The sequence below is a fragment of the Dermacentor silvarum genome, chromosome 7 (genome assembly GCF_013339745.2).
Source record: "Dermacentor silvarum isolate Dsil-2018 chromosome 7, BIME_Dsil_1.4, whole genome shotgun sequence".
NCBI lineage: Eukaryota > Metazoa > Arthropoda > Arachnida > Ixodida > Ixodidae > Dermacentor > Dermacentor silvarum.
Window position 1 is genome coordinate 124,594,889 of NC_051160.1, and position 13,253 is coordinate 124,608,141.

The following is a 13,253-nucleotide window of genomic DNA, read 5'->3' on the forward strand; positions in this document are numbered from 1 at the left end:
TGTACTACTTCTGTTGCTTCAATACTATTGTTAATCGAATAAGTGATGTCTTTTTGATTATAACACTTGTTTCAGTGGCCCGCTAATTGTGACAGTTTATTCTACCACAGTAATGCATATTCTTTTAGAATCATAGCCAAATTGCCTGAAACCAGTTACCTTTGAATGAGATTTGTTAGTATCTCCTATATTCTGAATGCTTACCCATTCTTATCTGTGTGAACATACGCAAAACTGTTTTTGCCCTTGTGTGAACCTGTTATATAAGTGAAAAGAAATTGTTGGTTTTTCTTTACTTTTTCAGGTGCCCTGCAAGCTCTCACCAAAGCAACACATTCCACTGGTTTTCTGTCAGAGTACCATTATAGAATTTCGAATAAACTATGCTTGTCAGATGTGCGACATGCCCCGTCTTAAAATCAGAGCGCGTGTATCAGGGAGGGTGTACATAAAAACACACGTAAAGTATACTTATGTCTTTCTTTTACAAGTCCTCTTCACCCGACGTTTTTCCAACTTAAAATTACGCTTTGCTGTACATTTGTTTTATGCACAAACCATTACAGCAACACAAGACTGAAGTAAAATGAGTACAAATGATAAAGCATGCAGTACACCTGCAAGAATTACATTTACATACTTGTAGTGCATAAGAAAATGTGCTACCGATCTTTTTCAGGTTGCATACTCTTATAGGTCATACATGTCAAGCGCACTCATAGGTCACACAAAACTCGTTCAAGGCTGATCTCAAATCCATAAGTGCACCAAATAGATTTAAAGAGTGACTTATGTTAAGTGACATTGGACCAGTGTAAAGAAACCTGGCTCAAATAGGGAAATAAATAGGTTCGAACAGGGTCATACGGGGAGTGGACTAAACGGGGACAAACAGGTCTGGGCTAAATTTGTTCAAACGGGGACAAACTGGTCTGGACTAAACAGGTTAAAACGGGGTCCCGTTCCATTATCCTATTTGATGAAACCCGTTTGAAATGAAATAGGATTTTTTAGTAGGGTATCAACGATAAATTTGGAGTGGTGTCATCGACGCAGTTTGTGTCGTCTTTTTTTGTGTATCTAACCTCTGGGCTGTGTGGCCTAGTGGTTACGACGTTTGCCTTGAGATCTGGGGTACGCGGGTTCTAATCCTGCTTCAGCTAAGTTTTTGTTTTTTGTCGTTCGGGTGATACGGAGCGCTCGCGCGTGTGTACCAATTTCAAATCGAATTTTACCGTAAATCTGTTCAAGCATTAAATTGCATGGTATGACTTCATCCAGTGCGACAACTACAAAGTGTTAGCGGAATCGAAATGCTAGGCTGGCAACATGGGAGGAAGGAGGGCGACCCGCGATGGAAGCAGTCGTAACGCACGTTGTTACTCCGCTTATTTTTCTCTTATTTCTCAATTAAAGAGTTATTTGTTCAAAATGTGAGCCTGCGAAGAATTCCTTAACATCTCAGAAGTGGGATTTACCGAAACCTTTGTGGTAAAGCGACCCTGGAAACCGATGTCGGGGGATTGCGACGACGGTGACGCTCGCTGACTTTTCAACTGATGCTGCGTTGGTGCCGTCTTTGTGAGGCACTGACCGGAAAAGGGACTGTGTGACGCCTTGAACGTACTCGCGGACACTCTGTGTGACGTCCACGAGACACAACGGTACCGTCTTCGTGAAGTATCGACTTCGAAACGTGAGTCTTCGTGCTGCCTCAGAAACGTGCGTGCGGACGCTCTGTGTGACGCCTGCGAGACGCTACGATACCGTTTCTGTGACTGATCGACATTGAGCCGTTGTGCCGCCTCGGAAACGTGCGTATGGACGCTCTGAGTGTCGTTGGCAAGCCTAGACGTTTATCTGTTGGTGAAAAACTGTGTGTACGCCCAGACAGGCGTATAGACAACGCCCAAGATGGCAGACGGCGGCGGAACTAACGAAATGATGCAAGCTTTGCTGGAGCAAAACCGGCGGTTATTGGAGCTTATCGAGAGGAAGCCTGAAGCGTTCCACGTTATGCCGGACCTAAATAAGGCTATCCAGGATTTCGACGGCGAGGGGTCATGCCATGAAGCCGTGGTTGAAGAGTATCGATTCCACGGCGGTCCTGCACGGCTGGCCGGACAGCTTCAGACTCGAAAACGCCAGGCTTCACATGAAGGGACCTGCTCGATTTTGGCTTCAGGCCCGTGTGGATGACCTTACTACGTGGGAGGACTTCAAGATAGCCTTCAAAAAGACTTTTGTGGGCCAGACAAGCACGGACGAAAAGTGGAAGCAAATGCAAGAAAGAGTCCAGATGAAGGGAGAATCCATCACGGCATACTTTCTTGAAAAGACATTGTTATGCAAAGCATTGGGCCTCGCTATGCAGGATACCAAAGAGCAAGTTTTGGTGGGGCTGCGGTTTAAAGATGCATGCATCTCAATGTCGGCGAAGGATCACGAGGACGAGGACAAATTGCTGGCAGACTTGCGAAGACTAGAGCGAATAACCGAAGCTAGAATGCAGCAGTATGCAGGGGCCAAGCCACACGGTGGTGACCCAGGTAGCGCGACATCTCGTGGGAAGCCTCCGCCTTGGAAATCTTGGAATGCCACGCGTCCAACCGAGAAAGTGATCACAAATGCACGTGTCACACATCAAGCAAGTGGTGGGGGACCCTCGAAGCAAACGCCAGAGCCTCCCAAGCGTGATCCGTCAGAGCGAAAATGCTACAGCTGTGGAAGGTACGGGCACATAGCGAAAGACTGTTCAAAAACAAACCCTGCTGGGAACTTCATGGTGAATGAGGACCCAACAAGTGACAGTGGTCCATCCAAGTTCCTGAAGACTGAGATCATCAATGGTACTCACCAGCTCTCCGTGATGATTGACCCGGGAAGTTCAGACTGTATATTGCGTCATCAAGCGGCTGAAAAGTGCAACCTGCAAGTTGTGTGCAAAGCCCAAGCGTTGTATAGGTGGGGGAACACTGATACATCTACAGTGCAGTCTATCGGAACCTCGGAGGTTGACATAGAAATCGATGACGTGTTATGCCGTAAGGTCAAGGTGATTATCGTTCACAACAGTGCCTTGCCTGTGGACATGCTGGTTAATTGGTAGGACTTGGACGGAACAGGACCACATTGCATACCTACGCATGGGAGATGAACTCAGGATTGGCTACCGAGACGATCTTCCATTTTGCAACATTGACCTTGCCCAGATGAAGCCTTCGAAGGAGCCACTTCGTGTCAAGGAGACCATTGTGCTGCCCAAAAGGACTGTGTGTTGGGTGACAGTGGAGACCAATAATAGTGAAGGAAATGTTATATTGCCTACAGGAACGGGTAAGGGAATACTACTTCACGTCGAAGACGGAATGGTTGAGATACCCATGCTGAACGACAAGGATGAAGACCAACAGCTGATCAAGGGGAGTTTGCTTACTCACCTTGAACTGCTATCAGGGAGCGAAGAGCTAACACCCGTGAGACCTGTGCCTCAGCAGAAGCCCATTGATCGTAGCATGCTAAACGTCGGGAAAGATGTCTACGAACAGCAAGTTGACGCACTGCTGAAAATTCTGAATGAATATAAAGACTGCTTTGCGCTGAATTTGTCAGAGTTGGGGTGTTGTAACCAACTAGAGATGAACATCACGGAGCATCCCGGGAGCAGCCCAGTCAGCTGCAAACCGTACACGACTAACGCAGAGGAAAGAAAAGCGATCCAAGAAATTGTCAAGGAGTGGAAGGCGACTGGCATCTTAACCGAAACATCCTCGCCATACGCTAGTCCAGTACTACTCGTGAAAAAGAAGAATGGAGAAAATCGTCTAGTCATAGAATATCGACGGCTAAATAGCCAGACGGTGCCGGAACACTTCCCCTTGCCAAACATTGACGACCAGCTGTAACGACTCTCTGGAACACAGATATACTGTGTGTTAGACTGTGCAAACGGATACCTTCAACTTCCACTGAGTGAGGAATCGAAGGCCAAGACTGCATTCATCACGCCTGATGAGACCGGGCAGTTTGAACGTATGGTGTTCGGGTTGAGAAATGGTCCTGCTGTATTTCAACGTCTAATGAACAAGGTCCTCGGATCTCTGCGTAACACTGTAGAGAGAGAGAGAGAGAGTAGATTTTAATGAAGAGAAGGGAGGAGAGGTCGGCCTGGAGAGCGTGTCTCTAGCCTGCTACTCCTCAGTAACACTGTAACACTGTAGCATTGTGTTACATGGACGACCTGCTGATTCCAGCCAAGGATTGGGAAGAGTTGCTGGTTCGGCTCAAACAAGTACTGGATGCCCTGCAAGCTGCTGGTCTAACCCTGAAAATATCCAAGTGTGTGTTTGGAAGTGAGGAAATCGACTACTTAGGCTTCAAGATTGCGAAAGGCTACCTGCAGCCAGGTGAAGTGAAGCAACAAGCCATACTGGACGCTAGCACGCCAACTGATGTTCACAGTGTAAGGAGATTTCTGGGTCTAACGGGATTTTTCAGACGGTTCATTCCCCATTATGCCCTGAAGGCAGAACCGCTTACTTCTCTGACCAAGAAAGACACGAAGTTCACGTGGGGAGTGGAGCAGCAGGAAGCTTTCGACCAGCTCCGAAAGGAACTGACAGCACCACCCGTTCTGAAGTTGTACAACCCTTTGGCTCCGACAGAGCTCCACACGGACGCAAGCAGACATGGACTTGCGGGGATGATCCTTCAACAAGATGAGTCGGGACGCTGGCACTTGGTGTTTTGTGTCAGTAAGCGTACCACTGATGCTGAAGGGAATTACCATGCGGGAAAACTGGAGCTGATGGCGATAGTCTGGAGTATGGAAAGACTTCGTCCATTTCTCTTATTCATTCCGTTCACGCTGGTTACATATTGTCAAGCAATTGTGTATCTGAATGCGCACAAGACTCTAAAACCACAGATATCAAGGTGGTTCGACTTACTTCAAGAGTATGACTTTGAGGTGAAGCACCGAGCAGGAGAGAAAATGGCACATGTGGACTATTTGAGTCGTGAACCTGTAGGAGCGCCAAGGGACACGCTTGATGAGGTTGTTGAGACAAGGATCGAGGTGTGCCTTACCATGACATTGGAGGACCAAGTTGTGATCGTTCAACGCTCTGATGCGGACTTGGCGAAGCTCGCCCTAATATTGGAGAAGCCAGTCAAAGAAAGGATCCAAGAAGAGAGTGCCAAAGTCAAGAACTTACGGCTGAGAGATGGAAAACTGTTTTACGTTGAAGAGGACGGACGACTTCTTTTTGTGATGCCTAAAAGCATGCACAAAACATTGTGCGTCAAGTTTCATGACTTACAGGGACATTTTGCTACAGACCGAACGGCGACAAAAATCAAGGAACTTTATTGGTTTCCTCGGATGAAGCGCTACGTGGACCAGCACATCCGTATGTGTTTCGAAAGTCTAATCACAAAGGTACCAGGAGGAAAGAAACCTGGGCTTCTGCACTCGATACCACCTGGGAAGAGACCATTTCAAGTTGTTCATGTGGACCATGTTGGTCCGTTTGTGAGAAGTTCCAAGAAGAACCAGTGGATATTGGTGCTGGTGGACAATCTGACCAAGTTTGTGCGCCTCTACCCTGTGCGCGACACCTCGGCGAGAAATGTACTGCGGTGTATGCAGAAATTCATAACAGAGTTTGGACTACCGGAGCGCATCATCTCGGACCGTGGTTCCTGTTTCACGTCCCACGGCTGCGAAGCCTTCTGTCAGGAAAATGGTGTGGCTCACACACTGAACTCGGCACACCATCCAAGGACTAATGGCCAGGTGGAGCGTGTGAACCGAACTCTGGTACCGTGTATTATGGCTACAATCAAGGACCCAGCTCACAAAGATTGGGATCAGAAGATCAAGGAGGTAGAAAGTTACCTAAATACTGCTTACAATGCCTCAACAGGGACTAGCCCTTTCAAGCTCTTGCATGGATATCAACCAAGGATGCAGGATGGTATCCTCAGATGGCTGAACACTGAGAATAACGAGTGGGTCTGCCCGGAGCAACTTCAAGAGATGGCTCAAAAGGACATAGCGGGCCAGCAAGCAAGGTCGAAGCAGTACTTCGACAAGCGTCACTTACAGCGGACAAGTTGAGTGTTGGAGACATAGTGGTCATGCGCTGCGTTCCAGAGCACACTGGTGCCCCAACAAAAGCCCAGAAGAAGTTCAGAGGTCCACTCACTGTGATAGAAGTACTTCCAGCAGACACCTACAGAGTGACCGAGATGAACGGAAGGAAAAGGGTCTACTCGACAACTGCCCACATCAGCCAACTGAAGAGATGGGGTGGAAGATGCCAGGAACTGTTCGACCAGTCAAGCTCCGACGGGGAAGAAAGCGTGCCGAGACGTAGCACACGTGTGTCCAAAAGACCTGCGTATCTTCGGGACTACACCACATGAACTGAGAACAGTTCGCTGCCAGGAATGGCCGAGTGTTAGCGGAATCGAAATGCTAGGCTGGCAACATGGGAGGAAGGAGGGCGACCCGCGATGGAAGCAGTCGTAACGCACGTTGTTACTCCTCTTATTTTTCTCTTATTTCTCAATTAAAGAGTTATTTGTTCAAAATGTGAGCCTGCGAAGAATTCCTTAACAAAAGGTCCCGTTCTAACCAGTTTTTGTGCCGAGTAGGCCCCTGTGTAGACCTTTTTGGTGCCAGTGGGACCAGTATGAGCCAGTTTAACTGGTTCAACTACCAAACGGGTCCCCTGTTTAGACCCATTTCTGTGTCGGAGATTCCTGTTTAAACCTGTCTGTGGGCCAAATAGGCCCCTGGTTGGTGCCAGTGCCCGGTATGAACCAGTTTATTCGCTTAACGGGGCCCCTGTTTAGGCCTATTTGTGTGTGGGGGGTCCTGTTTAAACCTATTGCAAGCCAAACAGGACCCCGTTCAGACCCGTTTGTGTGTAAACGGGTCCTGTTTACACCTGTTTGTTGCCAAACAGGTCCCTGTTAAAACCCGTTTAAACCTGTATAACCCTGTTTGAATTTAAAAAGGATTTTTTAGTAGGGTTTGTTCAATAAATCCAATCCAAGTTGCTGTAGCTTATGGACCACGTTGGCTGTGCGCGAGTGCTCGTTGCAGTGAGCCGGTAGTTGAATTTTATATTTGAAGTGCCTAGGCAAAATGTGCTCCTTATCGTGTGCGTTAGCCATCGCACAACCTCTGGACTCGTGAAATGCCGTGTGTTCGCCGTGTGTTTTGTGCGATACGGCAGTGTCAACAGTGTCTTAGTACAACGCCGTCCGAGCTGCCTTTGTTCCCGCGTGCCAGCACTCTCTCGTGAAAATCCTGGTACTGGGGCTTCGAATCACAGTGTATGGAAGAATTTGTTGAAGGTTCTGCTTTCGTGGTGCTGTATATCATCTGTAGTTCTACAGTGCTTGCGCGCGTAAGAGAGTTGGTGCCACGGTACCTGTGAGACGAAGGAGCATTTGCTGACTACGTCTTGAAAGGTAAGCAAGCTTGGCGCTTGTGCGCGTTGTTGTAGCTTATGGTTCATGTAATGAGCTTTGTGTGACTAGAGCAGAGCGCACTCTAAGCGTAAGTTGCCCATGTTTCTGTGGACATTTAGTAAGCAATTTTACGAACGTTTCCGTTGACGTTATCGCGTACTTGCATTTTCCTTTGAAGTATGCTACCCCGTCTGATTGCTATAACTGAATGGGAACACAATTATGGAAACACTGAAAGTTAGTTTGTTGTGTAATTTCCCAGGATAAAATTGATCCTTATATCGGCATTTCCGCGAGTTCACTGCAGGTGTGTATACGTCGATGCGTCATGGGCTTCACGCGTTGGCACAGGATAGCTATGCTTGATGCTTGCGCATATATTTGCTTGTTGATGAAGACTTTTTTTGTATACAGTTCACTTTGGAGGCCCGCGTCGCGAGAACCTGTCTGTATTCTATATTGAACTATGGAACCTGTCGTGTTCTTTGTTGCAGGGCAGATATACGCCGATATTTCAATGACGAGGTTTCTTTTTAATCGAGACATCTCAATCACACGCTAGCTTTTACTATATATACATATTCATCTAAAGAACAGTATGTCAGCTCTTCCAGTCATAGGTAATGACTGTGCCTTGCAGTTATAAAGTAAGGGCTGTGATTTCTTAGCCATACCTTGCGCTCGATCCTACGTCACTCGTACCACCCACCGTGAACGGCCGGCTATTCCAGTTCATAACACGGGCGGAGTGTCGGTCAAACCACTGACGAAGAGGGAGAAGGAATACCATCGCTATACAAACACGTCCTACGATTCAAAAGACTTTTAATGTGCTCAATAATTCTTTCATAATCCAATGCTCTTTTGTTTTACTACATATTTGAGTTTCGAGGACTTTCCTGGTAGTCTTATGTTTGCTGCATTCCCGCCTGGAATCTCACTTCTTACTAAATAACCGTTTAACTTCCTGAGATATAATGATGAGAGATTTGTACGAGATGCACATTAATGTAGCTGCTAGTGTGAGGCTCTTTGCAATTCAGTATTACACTGATATGACAGGTTTCCAGATTCACATTCCAATAAAGTATTCATTTCTTGCAGTTGAAGGCTATGCGGATTCTGGAGGCATCCCACAGGAACCTGCAGCACTGCTGCAAGCTGGAGAGCACCACTATAAAGCACCTTATCTGCGTGCTTTTACAGAGGTGCGTACAAAACGGTCATTGCCTTGTGTGTTGTAGGATATGTTTCTGTAATATGCAATCATTTTACTGTTTGTGCCATTTTCCTGATTTCTAGTGGCAAATCACTTGCATTACACTTTTGGTTATCTGGAGGGCCCTCAGTTTAATGAACTTACCTTTAACTAGCCTCCTCTGAGCTAAATATAACTCTGACTTGAGTAACTGCATGATATACCCTGTACAGACTGTATATTAATCTAGTCAGATTGCCTTTTTAAGATAATCGTTGAGAAGCATGAGGTCTCGAGATGTGTATCTTTTTGTCACATTTATTATGCAGTATTGTGAAGCTCACATCTCACACTATTGCCTGTGTGCCTATATTGTTCCCTCTAATCGGTCACACTTATGTATTGCGTACCATACTTCATCTCCTAAAATTGGCATACAAACAGCAAGATTATCTTCTTTATTAGGTAGCTGCTGAATCTCTAGCCACAGTATGAGAAGGTAATTCCTCAAGCATATAACAAACCAATAACCTTTTAATGTGACAAGTTTAATATGCACCCGAAGTGCAGGTTGGCTTCAAGAAGGAAGCTGGTCTCCTTCGTATTTTACAGAAATTTGAGGTGGTAACGCAAACTGCTATATCACAACAATCCGCACAGTGCAGTAGTTGCAAGCCACCACGACAGTGCAGCTGAACGCTCAGCGTTCACCGTTACATTGGCACTTCTTTTTCTGCGGGTAGTAGTTGCAAGCCACGACAGTGCAGCTGAACGCTGAGCGTTCACTTTTAGATTGGCATTTTTTTCAGCGTGTCTCTGCCCTTCTCCAGTTGACATTGGATAAAGCTTGTTCTTTGCTGTCACTTATCTGAAATGCAAACAATCCTTTTTACCTTTTCTTTCATATTACTTGTCAGCTGCCTAATACACAAGCTTCCGGTGACATGGTAACAGAGCTGACTACTGCCCAGAACATGTGTGCATCTGTGATTTGTGGTACCACATGCTCAGTGCCTCGGATTTACTGAGATGTCACAAGGAAGCTTGCTTCATGCTCAAGCTGCCCTGCACTTGGTGGAAATATTGAAATAGTCACTTCTTAATATAATAATTTGTTGTGGTATTAGCAAATTGAGTTTTTAAACTGTGAATAATGCGCACTAGAGGGTGTATAAAATGTTTTGTACCACTTAAAGACATGGTTTAGGCAAAATGCTTTACGCATGTCATCGCGTTTATTGAGTTCGGCATATCTCGCTGAAGCCGTTCTAAAAACGTTAGATATCTTTACTGCAACTGTTTTACGGCTACTTTACACAAGTGTACGATTCCTACATGTAACACATGTATATTATGTGCAGCACTTCTGCTTCAGCAATGGTTCAGTCACCTTTTGGGTGGCGTTCCAATACCCACAAGGACGTCGCCCAAAAAGAAGCTTTGCACCCCAGAGGTGCGAATGCCAATCTAAGTATGTATGGCAAGGCAGTCAGTTGAAATCTTCGTTTTGTTTGTGGGTCATTTGAAGTCAAATTCTTGTGGATGACTGCATCATGCTATCTCGTCCAGATACAATTCATAAGGCTAACTATTATTGCATTTTCCTCCTTTAGGCTTGCAGCAAGAGGGATATCAAGAACACGGGAGATATCAAGACCACATTATAGCCACTGCTTGATTGTGGCTTCTGAGGGCATGTATGTAAGGGTTGGAAAATAAACATCAGTGTTTGAAAAGATTGGTGTCTTTCGCTAACAGGTACATACTTAAATATGTTCAAGGTTGCATCAGAACACTACCAGACAATTTTTTAAAATGATAGAAAAAGAGGATAAATGTCACCAGGATGTTTCTAGGGCGAGCAACAGAAAGTTGGAAAAAAAGTTACAAGAATGTTTTTAGAGCAAGCAATAGACAGTTGGAAAAAAGTTACAAGGATGTTTCTAGGGCGGACAGCAAAAAGTAGGAAAAAGGTACTAGGTTGTTTCTAGGTCAAGCAACAGAAAGTTGGAAATAAGTTACAAGGATGTTTTAGGGCGAACAGCAACAAGTAGAAAGCTAGGATGTTTTTAAGAAGTAAAAAGATGCCCTGCTTTTAATGTTTGAAGGATGTTCATTCATCGTTTAAAGGAAGTTTGTAAATAAAATTTTAATTCAATATCGGTGGCCAATAGTCGACAGGATGTTGGTATGAAGTATTTAGGAAGATTAGAAACGGTTTGAGAACTTTCAATAGACCGTTGGTAGGTTTTAGTAACATTTGTCTAAAAAATGCATTGAAAGTTACTAGAATTTTTTGTAATGGCCATGGTTTGAGCGCCACTTTCGGCACTGTGCCTCGTCGTGTTCGGGCGGGCGCTGGTGCTTCACGGAAACACACCAAGGGCTACGTTGCCGTTTTAGCGACGCACGAGGCCGATGACTTTGTAGCCTGGGGATTAATTGCTCGTCCATCAGTTCCAGGTGACGGTGACGCTCCCCGGCCGCAAAAAAACGACAAGCGTGAACAGCACTCCACAGCTGCACGTCTGTCGGTTAAACCTTCTTTGTCCACAAGGACCGCCAGACACAACAGCGCCTTCATTTTTCTCGGGCTGCTCCGCCCACCGCGTGACGCACTTCCGCCGCGCGTCCGTTTTATTCGGGCTGGACGCTTCTGGCTACCCGCGGGCTGCCAGAACAGCCAGGACGATTTTGGTCTGGCTGCTCTCTGGAAGTTCTCTGGCACCATCTTTGTGGGGACTTGACGAATTGCAGCGCGGGCGCTTGAGGACTCGTCCCTGCTGACGTGGTTTTGGACTTCGTCTCAGTGAGCGCTCGTGTACTCGTCGGCGCAATTGCCGACGTCCGTGCGCCGACGTCGGCAATTACTTCTAGCGTTATCTTACTAGGGTTCTAACGCACCCTTCCGCAAAAAGAGCCATGCGAGCGGCGGCGCACCATTTGAAGCTTTCTCTTGTTTGTGGTGTGTGCCGTGATTGCTCCTTCCCGGCCGTGAACAGCGCGCGCCTCGCCGTTCGGCGCTGTCGACCATGCTTGCATGGTATTTTCATCGTGTTCCACGCAAGTTGTGCGGGAAGTTGTAGACGCTCATTTCCACACACTGCGGTGCCTATTCGGTTCATCTTTCTCTGGTGTTATCCCTTTTCACATCGCTCGCGTATATGCGGCGACATCTCATTTTTTCTGTCGTTGGCGAAGGCGTGGCAGGTAGCCCGTATTCGCTCCGTCTCTCCGTCGTATGCTTGGGTGGCAGCTCGAAACCGATGCGTTCTAACGATACTATATAGGCCGTTCATATTAAAGGAATGCAATGGTTGAGATGAGTAATGACCACATGTACATTAGCTTAATTATTATTGCGATGGCAATTAAATGAACAGTCAAAGAGGATTTCTGCCATCGGCGTCGCCGTCGCCGTGAGGTTCCGTATGACGTCAACGGCGATGAAATCGTCGCCGCGCGCCGAATGTGCGAGTGAAAGGGCACGAGGAACGCGCGCTTTCACGGGAAGCCAACGCACAGCGGAGAAGAAACGCGCATTCTGCGGTGTTCTCCCTGAATGGCTGCAGAATTGAGCGTCTCTTTCCTCCTTTACAATCACGATATATATAGACCAAACGAGACTCATTACGTCGCGCGTAAGGCCGTGGGGGGACGGTTGAGAGGGACATAGGGGAGTCGACGTTTAGCTGCGGCACCAAATAAAAATATAAAATAAATAATAAAATATAAAAACGTTGCGAGGTCAGAAGGTGGTAAGTACTTCCGACGCTGCTCGACGAGTTTCCCGTTGTGATCTCGTCGAAAACCTCCGAGCCGCCCCCAGAGGCCTTGGCAACAGTCAACAACGCCGCCGCGCGCGTTTGGTGCGAACGCGGGCAAAATGCCGACAACGTCGACAACAGTTGCGCGCGTTGTTGGTGCTGCTGTATGTCCAAGTTTATATAGCTGATGAAACTATTATCCTTACTCCGTATAGCTCTCTACTAAGTTGCTATCGCAATTGATGCTTCGCCTTTCGGGTGAAACTGCGACATTTTTGCTCTCATGATCGACTAATACTATGTTTCGTGTGAAACGTTTCGCTGGTCACAGGCGGCGTGCATTTTCATGCGCCAGCCGCCCAAGCTCTTGCAGCACATGTGCATAATGAAAAGGAGCCCCATCAACCAAAACAAACTTTCTGAAATCGAATTCAAGACGTACCCGCTTTTTCGTGTCGCCGAAATGTCGCTGGTGCCGACCTCCTCGAGGCATCGTCGAGCTATCGCTATCGCGATCATTTACGTACGATTTTGCGTTTTGACCCGCCGCGGTGGCTCAGTCAGCTAAGGCATTGCGCTGCTGAGCACGAGATCGCGGGATCGAATCCCGGCCGCGGCGACCACATTTCGATGGAGGCGAAATGCGAAAACGCCCGTGTGCTTGCGTTGTAGTGCACGTTAAAAAACCCAAGGTGGTCAAAATTAATCCGGAGCCCTCCACTATGGCGTTCCTCATGATCAGAACTGGTTTTTACGCGTAAAACCCCAGAAAAGAACAAGATTTTGCGTCCTGGCATCGGACG

The 13,253-nt window shown here is 46.8% G+C and overlaps 1 pseudogene; it reads left to right on the forward strand.

The window, feature by feature from the left end:
- Window positions 1-1,704: 1,704 nt before the first annotated feature.
- LOC119459724 (uncharacterized) lies at window positions 1,705-6,513 on the forward strand (annotated as a pseudogene).
- Window positions 6,514-13,253: the final 6,740 nt, after the last annotated feature.